Source organism: Lepisosteus platostomus, chromosome 6 (assembly GCF_059453375.1).
Source record: "Lepisosteus platostomus isolate fLepPlt1 chromosome 6, fLepPlt1.hap1, whole genome shotgun sequence".
Taxonomy (NCBI): Eukaryota; Metazoa; Chordata; class Actinopteri; order Semionotiformes; family Lepisosteidae; genus Lepisosteus; species Lepisosteus platostomus.
The window spans coordinates 22383514-22397236 of NC_142616.1; the positions used below are offsets into that span (position 1 = coordinate 22383514).

General features: G+C 36.7%; 1 protein-coding gene across 7 annotated transcripts in view; it reads right to left on the reverse strand.

Moving 5' to 3' along the window:
- pcdh15b (protocadherin-related 15b) overlaps window positions 1–13723 on the reverse strand; it is a 314610-nt gene that overhangs the window by 30094 nt on the left and 270793 nt on the right. The window lies entirely within an intron of this gene.

The following is a 13723-nucleotide window of genomic DNA, read 5'->3' on the forward strand; positions in this document are numbered from 1 at the left end:
GACTCTCAAGAACACACTTAAGAGACAAGGAACTTTGATGCCCTTTAGGAAGACTTAGTTCTATGCTGTTATACTGCACAATAATCCTGCTTATGTTCATTTCTCAATAGGTGAGGGAAATTCGATTTAATAAGCAGCATTATATATACTAAAGCACTGTAAGTAAAACCAAAAGCAACAACATGAAGGCAGACAAAAGGGTTCTCATTATCTTTGAGTAAGGCTCCATCGATACTGTACATTGATTTTCAGATTTAACAGTATAATGTGCAGCTTGGATTGTAATACTGCATACATAACAAACTTAACACTTTAGGTACTCTAGATGTAAAGGTATTTTTACAAACTTCTGAGTACAGCAAAATTTGAAATGTTTTACTCCCCTTAAGTGATCTTGTTGACAGCAGTCATGGTATTTCTGAACATATTTAAAGACCGTTTATAGCATCTTCCAGGTCTTCAACTGCCTTGAAGAAATAGATTTCTGATGCTAAATATGGTAAATGTATAATAATACTCCATTAGGTGATCGACAATTCTGGTAAAAGTACAGGATTGCAAGTGTTTTATGGTAATAAAGTGAAGTGTAAACATAAGACTAGAAAAAACTATGAATGGAACCCCACAGAGAAATATTGAAATATGTCCTCATGGTTTCTACTGAGGCACAGTTGGTGCCTTTTCCAACAAGAAAGCAAAAAAGCAAGTGCCTTTTTACATTCTACTGGTAAATCAAACCACATGAAACTGCACAGCGCAAAAGAAACTAACTCAAATAGGATATGTCCTCCTTCCTGCACATTTCTTTCCACTAATCAGATTATTTTTTCTGGCCTGTGATGAGTGACAAATCATTTTATTAGTGCTAGGATACCAATGTGACCACTTGGAGTAGATATGCATCGGTGGTACCAGTGTCAGTGTCAATGTACCTGATTGATACAAAGCGAGACATTTAAACTGAGCCCCAGAATGGGAAAAAGAAACAGATTTTGAAAGGAAATGAGGAAAATGAGACACAGGAATGTTGTTTCATTTTGTAGTTGTCTTGTAGTTAGTAAACTGAAGAAAGTCTGTGCTGTATTTTACTCTTTAAATTTAAATTGCACAGTACATGATGGTACATTATTTTTGTATATGTATATTTGTACACCATATAACACCATATAACACCTTTATACACCTTTAAACACATCACATGTAATTACAGCTTTAATTTACTGTCTACATCAAGACCCTTAAAAATGGTGCCTAAAGTTTATACCTGGAATATTGTCAGATTTAGCTGCGTAAAGAAAAAAAATACAGATTTTTATTTTACACATTCTTCAATATTGACTTTTTTTACCCGATGAAATAAAGTGTAATATGAAGTCTTGTTTTACAGTTGATATCAGTCTACACAAAATTTTTTTAAAGGTTAACAATCTTTGGTTTTAATGAAATAAAATTGATTGATAGACTTAATACTGGTATCTGTATTTGCCTGGAGATTCCAATATCCACACATATCAATAGTCACACGGAACAGAGAGGTTACTGACACTGACACTGACACTGAAGCAATGGCTGAACTGTATAGAAAAATACATACCAGAATCCTGTTACTGTATTATTAAGACACACTAGCCCTAGATGAGTTTATATTAACAGTTAAAGGAAACTAGAGATAGTAACTGTAACCATGAAAATCACTGAACCCTATCTGCAAGGAAAAAAAACATATACTGTATAACAACTTGCTAAGATAGTGATAAAAAACAATGAATCAGAAACAGAACCAGGTTCTGACCAGGTTGATAACGCAGACTTGATAATTTCATAAAGCTGACAACAATCTGTGGAAGACAATAGACTATTTTGTTTTCTACTTGCTTTCTACAAGTTTGAAAGCTCCTGGCATTTTTTTGAAGCAATGAAGACCACTGTCTTAACAATATCGAGCTCAATAAGTACTATGAGAAAAAAAGCCACACCTCTAAATGGATGATATCTTGTGAGAAGTAGAGCAATTGTCAACCTGTTGGCTTTTTTATTTCTCCAGGTGTTCTGTCTTTTTGACCTTGAAAACTCTGTATGTTTTAGAATATTTATAACAATGGATTAATCATATACCTGTAGATGTAATGAATGACAAGATGTGAGTCTCCTCTTCAGGGTTCACACTTTATCACTATACATCTGCCATGTCAAATGATGGAATTCATGAGACTCCTTTAGCACTACAGTTCTTTTTCTCATATGGTACACACAACAATAAAATCAAGATTAATCTAAGTCGCCTTAATTTTTTTAAGAAGAAAAATAAAAATAAATGCTTTCCCACCATGAAGAAGTGAAAAATACCAAGAAGACCAAGACTGTACTCAGCAAGTCTCAATTTACTTATTCTTCTTCCTCCATCACCACTAATCCTGACAAGGCATAAGAACCTGGTGCCGAACAGATGTTTAACAGATGTGCTGAAGGGCAAGGGCTTGGCTGGCTAATTGTACACCTGCAATAACATTAGCTGGTGTGCAAGCAATGACTACTGTATATTGATCATGTGCTCCGCATGCCATTAAAAATGTATAAAAGATGTAGTTTAACCTTGAGTTGGAAACTATTATGCTATGTTAGCTGCAATGTGTTGCAAGCCTGCTTAAAAAAAAACTTGAATTGGTATCAAATCTGCTAAAGCCAATATCAAGTGAGAAAATAAATGAAATACCCAGCTTAATTTACAGTGTAGGATCCCATAGCCCTTCACAGCATCATCAGGATTTTTTATAGCAATTGTTTACAAAAATATTATTGTATGTAAACACCTAAAACAATAACAATGAATACTTGTTATAACAGTTATGAATGTAATCATTGGAAAAACCGTGACTTATGATAAGGTATAAAATAATAAGGAATAATGCTCAGGATATATTCACCAGATGTCATGCTTTAGGAACAGCCCTGTTCATCTGGCCAAGCATCCCTAATGTCCCGAGGGGTGTAAATTATTATTAAGTGTTTCATATTATTTATTATATATTTTTTGCATGTTTCTGAAATATGTCAATTCATTCTGAATGACAGAACAGAGAAGAACAAAGAAAACATCACCACAACCTTCAGAGTGCACAAAATTGGTTCACTTATACCTTTAGTCTTTAGAATCATTGTAAATAAGCAGTTTCTAGACAAATATTCCTTTTGAATAGAAAACAACAAAGGTGCTACAAAAAACCCTCATGAACTACAATAAGTGTAATTAGCACAATAATGCTGCTTTCGTTCTTGCAACATACTACAGTAGATAATGAACACCTGAAACCTGTTCTTTTTTCCTTTTGATTTATAGGGATAACAGAGTCAATAGGAAATCTGATAAAAAAGGCAAAGTGGTGGATACTATTGGTTCCTCACTTTTAGCCCAGACAACACAAGGCATTAAATAAAATTTTAATTACATGTAATTAGATCATTAGAAACCAGGTATAAATAGAGTGCCAATTACACATGAGGGATCTGTATTTGTGAACAAATTAGGTTTTTACAGTGATATCATGCAGAATAAAGTGGCAGTGATTGAAATAAAAGAGTCAAACACCTATCTGCATGCTTACTTTTAATGTCTCACACTGAATGGCAGCTAAACATTGATTCACATGTATTTGAGACGACACGTATTGAGAAGATGTACTCATTTTCCATCACAAAAAGAGCAGAAAATCAGAAGGGCAGAAGGAATTGACAGTTGACTGCAGAGGCAGTGGCAGAGGACTGAGACAATACTAGCAATCTAAGGCTGAGATAAGCTGTACTTCATATTTTTAAAAGGAGGAGAATATCGTTCTCTTGAGCAATCACATATAGAGTACTCATTTTTGTAAAAACATTTAAAAATATTTTTAGTTTAGTTAAAAAAACATGGTTTTCTAAATTGTTGTACAATAAACTCTACCAGGGCACCGATCCAGTGTAGGAAGTCATGGTCTGTGGTAGGAAAGCTACATCATACTGTATGTCTGTGAACAAGATCAAGCTGCAATGCAAGTTGAGCCCTTCCACTGTCAGCTGATGGTGCATTCTTTAGTGTGAGACTTTTAAACATTTCCTAAAATGTCACCATTGTCTCTATTATCTTTACAGAGGTGATGACAACAGTATTACCACTTATTAAACTGCTCTGTTCTGATTTCCGAACTAAGCAATGCTGGGTCTGTGCAGACCTGAAATGGGAGACCTCCAGAGAAAACCAGGATGCTACTTTAAGTGATATTGGTGAACCAGTAGGTACACCACAGTTTCCAAGTCCATGGGCCATTATGGTGATTGATCGGAGACAATGATAAACAATAGTATAATCTAAACAATTTATATAATAAGCCCTTTTGCAAAATGTTTAATTGGTACTTTGTTCTGAACCCATTTTTCTTACTTCATATGCACTTCAGCTCAGGCTGGTGGCACAGAATGATTGCTGTGCATCACCCAGGTGTGTGCTGCACCTCAGTTTAGGAAGAAGTGGGTCCAGTCCTACATGTAATATCCTTTAGGATTCCGAGATGAAAAATACTATATAAATGCAAAGAATTAGGTATAGTACACCTGTTTTTATTGAAATGCCACAACGCTTCTTTGACTATGCTCTGTTACTTACATGGTTAGTGGTCACTTGCATATGAATAAAAGTATTTCCCTGAACCTTTAAAGCCATAATTTTTCAATTTATTTTATTTGGGTTTTGCATATTTATGCAGTAGTAACAATGCAAGCATCAAAGCATTGCTTTCAGTTTAGAACTAAGGAAAAATACAACTGACCTCCTGTTTCTGACTTTTAATGAAGCAAAAACTAATGCTATTTGACAACATAGGTTTAGGTGTTTTTTAGTATGTTATGTATTCTGGACTTGATATAGCCTTTAACCTACATCGTAGGACAAGTTTTCACATTTCATTAATGTACTTCTACTGAAAAGAGACATGCTGAATAATAATGCATATTAAGTAGCAAGGGCATGCCTTCTTTCAGCTGTTTTAATAAAGTCTAAAGAACCTGTCATCTGTGTATCATTAATAAGTGTTGCCTTCAGAAATATGGAAACAAATATAGTTTTTGCAAGAATGCTTACAAATACAGGACATACAGGTAGTGGAAACCCTTGGGTAGACAAAGTATATTGAAAGTATATGGGTGTGGTTCATGTGTTAAATAAGCAATAGAATCCCAGCATGCTAAGGGTCATGTACTGTATAAAAATGCTGCTCAGGTCTGGTTGCCTATAATTATGCCTAGCATGGCTGCAAAAGGAGACCTCAATGACTTGACAGTGAAAGAGAAATGATTGTTGAGGTGCCTTTTGACAAGAACACCAGTGACCAAGTGCCTAAAGTGATGTCACATGAAAATCTGAAAGACATCATCAGCAAAGGGCCAAAGTTGGGAGAAGCACATAGTCCCAGATTGTGCATTATCTGTGTATTAATTCAAAGTGCAGGGTTAAAGAGGCGAACCACTGAAGATCAATTGACTGTAACCTGGGGCATGAGCAGCCAAAGTCATCAAAAATGGTCTGCCAAGAACTCCACAGAGTGGGATGGCACAGTAAAGTAAGGGTGCACAAAAAGGTTATCACATGTGGCAATGTACTTCTTTGAGTCCATTGGTGCAAAGAGAGTAGGCAATGGACTACCGAGCAGTGGAGAAATGTGGTCTGAATAATCGTTCTTTACTGTGTTCTCAGACAGACAAACGATTACTCTTTGTGTACAAATCTAAAGAACTTTAATGACCTGAGAGATTGGTTCTAACAATGAAGGGTTCTTGTGGTTCTGTAATGTTGTGAAGCACATTTTCCTGGCATGGTTTGGGTGCACTCACTTAGAAGGCAAGGCAAGTGCTAATTGCTACTTAATGGTACTAAGTGATTGTTTCCTTTCCTTTGAGAGGGGAGTCTTCCAGGATGGCAAAGCACAGAGCATGCACCCATTGCATTGATCAGCTTGACAGTTATGTTATCCATATGTCATGGCCTTCTCAGTGTCCACATCCATACCTAACCAAGTATTTAAGGGATATTCCAGAATGACACCTGAGACAGCATTTTCTACCTCCATCAACAAGGCATAAGTTGATTGGTTTTCTCGTTAAAGAATAATAACAAACTTCATTTTGTAAAGTGCACTTTAAAGTTTCTTCTCAAAGTGCTCAAAGTAAAAACCAAAAAGTTAAAACAAACAAAAACAGTAACAATGGTAGAAGATAAAATTAGCACAAGCAAACACAAGTCATTAGAAATCTAGTCGAAGATGCAAGGAGCAAACACAGACACCGATTAAATTACATAAAAGCCTTTCTGAAGAAGAAGGTTTTGAGGCTGGATTTGAATACACCCAGGGAAGCTGACTCTGTGATAATAGGGAGAAGAAGATAACACTGTAAGTAACATTGCTACTGTACATCCCTCCTGCTGGGTGCCAACAGGTTGTACTATTGTGGTGCAATGTCTTGTAAAGTGACTTTACATTGGTATTTCCATTTTTTGCACACTACCTGCATATATAAGATATATAAATAATGGTAACCACATAGCTAACTTGCTAGCATTAGCATCATACTAGTAATGCCAATATTATACTATGCCAATATTTGCCAATGCCAATACTATGCCAATATTATTGTCATGTATTACATGTATTAAATGTATTACTTGTTCCTTATCATGCTAGTAATATGACAATATGAGTTCCATGCTTGTCACTTCCAGCCTAACCCATCTGGGCATCATGGGCTGTCTTGGCAAACTTTTTTATCATAAAATAATCTGTGGAAAACTACCTATTAAATAAATATCACATAATAGAACATATTAAGAGCTTTATGATTTCCTTTTGTATGCTTACAGAAGAGAGATGCTTTCAGACCTTTTATGCTGCCTGGGTGATTGTCATTTGAACCACTTACACTCAGCAAGAAAATTATATTTGCTTAACATTTTCTCAAGTGACGGAATCTGAGACAAATACAAATGCATTTGCTCATAGAATAGGGGATGCTTTGTTTCATAGAACAGAATTATTTGAATAGGTAGCAGAAAATGCAAAAGTAACAAATAATACACATACTGTGGTTGGAAACCTAAAACCACATACTGGTCACTCAGATGTGCTTAATTTCAAAGCAAATCTGCTCTGTTACACAGATGCATACTAGACTAAATATGCAATCTAACTGTTACTTGGAGGGTGATTCTATAACAAAACCCATCACTTTAGACATACAACCGTAAATTGAATTTGAGTGAAAATCACATTAAGAAACTGCTTTGATGACAGAACCCCTTGATAAGGACCTAAACATCACAAAACTATTTCACTACACCCCATGCAGATTGCATTCTGCATTGGTATGACTGCCTCACTCAAGGTCTTTAGCAACAGCTTGGGTTATAAACTGAAGACGGTACAGAATCAAGTGCTTCATTTGACACTAAGTATCAACATTTATCAGACTCCTCTAAAAGACCGGACTTGTGCAATTCAGAAATTCTCACATACATCAACTGTTTCTGTAAAATATTTTTTTCTAACATAAACTCATTTTATATTCATTCATGTGCTTCCTAGGAGAACTGCATCGTTGAGGTAGCAAATATTTTGTTATGCAAGGGCATGCTGAAATACGCTGAAACTGAAATCCAAAGTGCTTAATTCAGAACAGTAATCCCTTTGACATTTCACAATAAGACCCATATGCCAAAAGGGTTGAGCTTTATTTGTAAAGATAACACACAGAGCACCCATTTCTTCCTTTTTTGACTCAATTCTAATATCCTCTCCAAAGTAGTGGAGGGTTAAGGATAAGTCACTAATGAGGTCCACAGAGTAATACCAGCCTCACAGTTAGCTCTGTTTAACTTTTTTCTTTGGTCACTTTACGCTTTAGAATTCAAACACATCAATCTGCATCACAAGTTATGAAATTTCACATTAACCATAACAAATTGATCTCTAAACTGCTCTGTTAATCAATGAACAAGCTAAGTTAAGTTCAGCAAGCAGTGTTTTCAGACTAAAAAGATTAAACCAGGATATCCAAGGTGAGAAGTGAAGCTGTCAAAGACTTAAGAATAGTGCTTGTTATGCTCTGACGTTTATATATTTTAACAAGAATCTAGAACATATTACCTTGTCATTACTCCAGGGAGTTATAACTCATTTCCATATTCCACTGGTTCCGCTGTGTCAGTTTAAACAGAGCTGTAAGGAGGTTTCTGGAGTATGGGTCCCTGACGTATGGAGTACAAAAGATACAGCTAAATAGGGAAACTGCAAATTTCCCCCACGTTCTAAAAAACAGGCTTTCTAGGTAACTGAAATCAAATTATTAGTTTAGTGGGCTGACTTTTTTACACCAACTGATTTATATTTGCACTTATTTATTCAGCTAGGTATTACTGAAACAGTTTCGGTGATGTACTGTATTTTGCCTAAGGCTACTATGCATCAGAAGAGTCTCACATGGAATTTGATCCCACAACCTTCCAGACACTTAAATACTGCTCCACACTGCTGCCCCTGCCAGAACTGTTTCATGGGAGGTTGAAGCCTAGGGGGAACCCTCTCTCCTCAAAAAAGCAAACCCTTTGATGAAATGTGCATTATCATAATAAGGTGGGGTAGTGGTCATTCACTGAGCTGTGATGTGGTGGGTCCTCTTTTTCCTAGGCACTTGCAAACACAGACAAACTGACTGGCCACCTTCCTCTTTCGCAATATTAACAAACTTTATGTCATTTAAAACTGTACTATGACTGAAAACGTGTGTCACATTTTTCAGGTGGAAAAATAATACCAATGAAAAGATAGTACTTTCTTATGAAAGCCAAGAAAAAAAATTATATTGATGAATGAAAAAAATGTTTTGATTTAAGTGGAATGAAAACCGTAAGAAACAAAATAACCAGATTATTAAAAAATAACATTCCAGAAAGAGTCACCATTCCATTCACTTGAGAAATTGTTTACTGTTTAGGGGGATGTCTGCTGACGAAATACTGTTAAGCAATAACAAGTTAAGTAAGTAGACTAAACCCACTGAAGTTCATAGGACTAAGCTGCCACAGATGTATTTACTGCACAAGCTCGGAATCTGCTGTAAAAGTAATTTAATAATGTAGTCCTACACATCTTGGACTGCATTATGTTTGATTTTATTTGCTGTGAGCAGAGATAAACAGAAACCAATAGGAAAGCTACAGTACCACCTTCTAAATTTTGTGATGGTCATCTGAGAGAAAATGAATAAAAAATAAAAATGCAACTTTGGAAGCTTCAAAGGGTTTATGAAAAGATTAGGGATTGACCTTTTCATGATATTTAGGATTAGTATTGTTGGCAGTACGTTTAGCCTTCATAAGGGCGAGATACTGTTTCTGTCATTTCAAAGCAAGAGGTAAAGGTCAAACTTCATTCTCAGGAATCCAGGAAACATACACAACATCCATCCATTATCTATCAATGCCTCAACCTACAGAGTGCTGCAGTGAACCAAAACTTACCAACACACAGAGGTCTTGAGGCAGGACACATACTTAACAGTTGAAGGGGAAATGCAGTCTCAATTTCTCAGACTGGTTATTAAATCTCAGTAACAAAATAAATCTACAAATTTTGAATTAAGCACAACATGTTGTCACAAACATGCCTTCAAGTTCCCACGAATTGCGATGTAATGTGGCCCTTCTTTCTCACTAGTCACTGTAATGACTTTTATGATGATGTACAGGAGAATGAGTGCAGGCTGTACAGTAGACATTTCACTGCAGAAATGTTTCAACGTGATCTGCATGCAGAGTTAACAAGTACAGTAAGTAGTATATGTCGGCAAAACCATCTCGAAGTTGAGAGCAATATTTCTATTGGAATAAAAGAGTTGTATTCACAAGCCTGCTTCTTTACAATTTAATAAGGCTACATCACGTCACTGCAAGCTTTTTGCCTTGTTCTGAATCACAGAACATGGCACCATGCATCTCTGGAAATGTTTTCCATTTTGTGATGTAAATTGGACGTTTTAGAAGTTACAGTGTACATTTGACTTTTATTGTGGTTTGAAATGCATTCATCAATGCCGATTCTTTCTATCCCCGAAATATACAAATGCAGTTCATACAATTTCCCTTTAAGGTAATAGTGCTTTGAAAAACTGTTCACCCTCTTTCAATTATATCGTGTTTTGTTGAATAACAAACAATCTATACCCATTTTTTAAAATCACAAGATTTTAATTTCAACACGCTGCCCACATTTATGGGTGAAAAAAGTCAAATGTCAGCAAAACCTGACATGAATATGTTGATGGCATAATGTATGGTGTTCACAACATTATTAATCCAACAATACTGCTGTGAGCTCCAATCATATTGGGCAAGAATCCCCTTCTTGTACCACTACAGAAGCACAGATACTAACAATGTAGAATGACAGCACAATCAATGTAGAATTGTTACACAAAGGCAGATGAACAAGAAAATTAAGGAAGGTCTTTATTCTGTATTAATGTAAAGCACACTTTTGGCACTGTGGTGAGATACACAGATCACTTTGGCAAGTCAGGATATCTGCAACGTTTGAGACCCATGACCTGATGGAGGCAGACAGCAACCGCAAAACAGAACAGTCACATTTACTTATTGGAAGTCCTAGAGCCTTGAGGCTTACTGAGTGCACACAAGGAAATGAATAAGTCAGGGCATGTAGCAAAGAAACCCTGTGTCGATCCAAGGGGTGACTGATGTTATAGAGAACAGTCTCCATAGTGGGTGACAGACGTGTGCTGTCTCGTGGTGAAAATGATAGCTTTCAGCGGCACTGATAGTAAAAGAAGAGTTAGTACTTGAAGTCTTGTAAAGCTCCTTGGCCAAAGCTGGTTGCAGAGAAAGAAAAGTCTTTAGGTTAGCTGCAGGCAGTAGCCAAACACCAGCTAACAGAGAGGCCACCCTCTGTTAAGATCCTGGGCCTCTCTATCCTGTACAGGGATCACACCTTTTACTAGTTTTTAATATATAATATATATATATACATTCAATAAAATGTAAAGGTTAAGTGTCCCAGAGAAATTTGATATTATTAAATAGCTAAAAACATTTTTCAAATGTCTAAACACCTTACCCTAAACCTTCTAAAAGTGCATTATAGCTCTTTTCAATCATTAAGGAAGTCAAATGCAGTTAGAAATTACTTAGGAGTCCTATTGAATTTGAGTTCTGACCTTTGTGGCTGAGCTTAAGATGAAGATGTGAAACTGCTTGCAAAATGCATTTTGTTATTCATAATTGGACATTGGAAAGCTAACAATCACCTGACAACTGCTGGTTATATCAGCTAGAAAAAAAGAAAAGAGAAGATGAAAAGGTCTTGGCTTGTTTAAACAGCCCCAAAAAAAAAAAACCTCTTTGTCAGCTGAATCATGTAAGAACTGAAAAAGATTTCATTAGCTGGGAGCACGGGCATAATCCACGACAGACAAATACTGAAAGCTTTCTTTTAAGTGAAGTATTGATGGAAATTATTATATCAAAAAGCATATTTAAATAGCAGAATAATTGGTATTTATTAATGATAAGTAAATGGGTTTCAAGTGATTCTGTATAATGTCACAACCCTGAAGATGTTCTCCTATGACAGGCAGCCACCATTAAATAGTCCATAGAGAACACTGAATCACTGAAGGTAGGAAAAACCTCCATGAAACAGCAGTAAGAGAAAGAATTTACAGTAGTTGCCATCCTCGGAGAGAACAGATCCATAATCAAATTAGACTTACCCCTGTAGCAGCCATAACCACAATATCTTAACCCACAGGGCATTTCTCTATAATGAAACCTTGTAAAATAGTTTATGGCTGTTGGGCAGTCAATTTCCTATTAAAAAGTACTGGTGACCAGCGGAATTTAAGAAAGGAGAGACAAATTATATACAGTAAATTCAGAAAATACCATATGTTCATTTCTTTTACTGCATTTAGAAACATCTCAGTTGATGTAATACCCGTCGAAAATGCTTTACTTTGCATGTTTTGGCTCCATGAATCAACAGGAAAACTACTTTCTCTACGGTGGATTCCTTGCAGGAATTTTTTTATCATTGTTCTATAAGCTAGTCACTGGGTCCTTGGTCAACACCAGCATTTGAGTGCCATGGCTACCTTTCCCCTAATACTCACTGCCCACAATTTGCAGTTTCCCAGTAACATAAAAGTAAATTTTAGAGTTATTATGTTTTAGCTAACCTGACACTGGATTTTTCTCTACAGTCCTGGTGCTTCGCTGCTCTGTGGAGACTCCAACCCACAGTCTCTTATTCATAACCCAGAGCTAAGCTCATTCCGGAACCAAGCACCTTGCCTAAGGTGACACCCCAAGACCTAACCAACCACAACCATAAACCATACAATCATAATCTGGAGACTGTACACTTCACTGTAAACCATCAGGAGATGGCATACCAACAACCAATCAGAAAACACACACCTATACCCATAAATCATAATCCATTAACAACAGGTTAAACTGAATAACAGTCTGTCATCTTTTTAACCAGGTGTTTTCTTTTTAGTACAGCCCCATCCTGGATTATTGGTAACCTTGTATTCCCTTCCAGGGAAATTCTCAGCTAAGACCAGGGCTCCTCTTCCCAGGCGACCGATCACCAAGAGTGCTTCCATATCATTGTGACCAAAGGGCTTCAGCTCATGGGGTCCCTAAAACTGCCTCTACACGTATTGTCAAAATGCACCATAAGCAAACCCTTCCACATTCACCACAGGTTGACAGCAAACTCTGATAACCCCAATCCCTTCCAATGTAACTGATAATCGGACTGATAAAGTAGCCCCCTTAAAGGGCAGAGAAAAATAGTATTTCTTTCAGTTTTAAACCAATCATCAAACCAGTTATACAGTACAACCTAAACCTTTAATAACTAGATGTAATAGCAATGTACTGATCATGTTTGAAAGGAGTGTTAGGTTTAACCCAAATCTGCTCTCCTGACATATAAATTATACTTCTTAATTGCAAACAGGTTACATTCCCCAAAACCTAGTGGCAGCTGACACAGTTTCCACCTAAGAGTTACATTTCCCATATTGACCACAGGGCATAGCTGGCCTCCCTTACGGTTTGGAGTTATCCTCATGGGGAGAGATAACTTTTGTTCCTCCTCACCTGGTCTTCCCTTCCATATTAGAGCCAATCTGCTCCTGGGAGAAAGCTCTCCTGATGGTGACTAAACATCCCTCAGAAGATCCAATTATGTCTTAACCCGAGAGTCATGTCTTAACCTATCCCGTCTGCCTACAGCAGCCAAGAGAATACTACTCTCTCAAATCTGAGAGATGTTAAACTGGGCAACATTTTCTCTCTCTTGCCAAGAAGCTGATGTTAATGGCCAAGTCTATACAGATGTGTGTGTATCTCCTTCTTTGTGTGCCTCTGCCTCGACCATTTTAAACAGACCACATAATAAGCAATAGCTACAGCAGTGTCCTATGCTGCACCCATGTGTCAATGCAAGCACTAAATTTAAAACTGCATGCACAACAACAGTTGTTCTGTCACAATACCGTATGCTACAGTCATACAATACAAAATTATGTAATTACTGCACCTTTTGTCACTTATGTCAGAGGAGTGCTCCTGAGTATTAGTAAGGTTAAACTTTCATAAATCTTACAATTG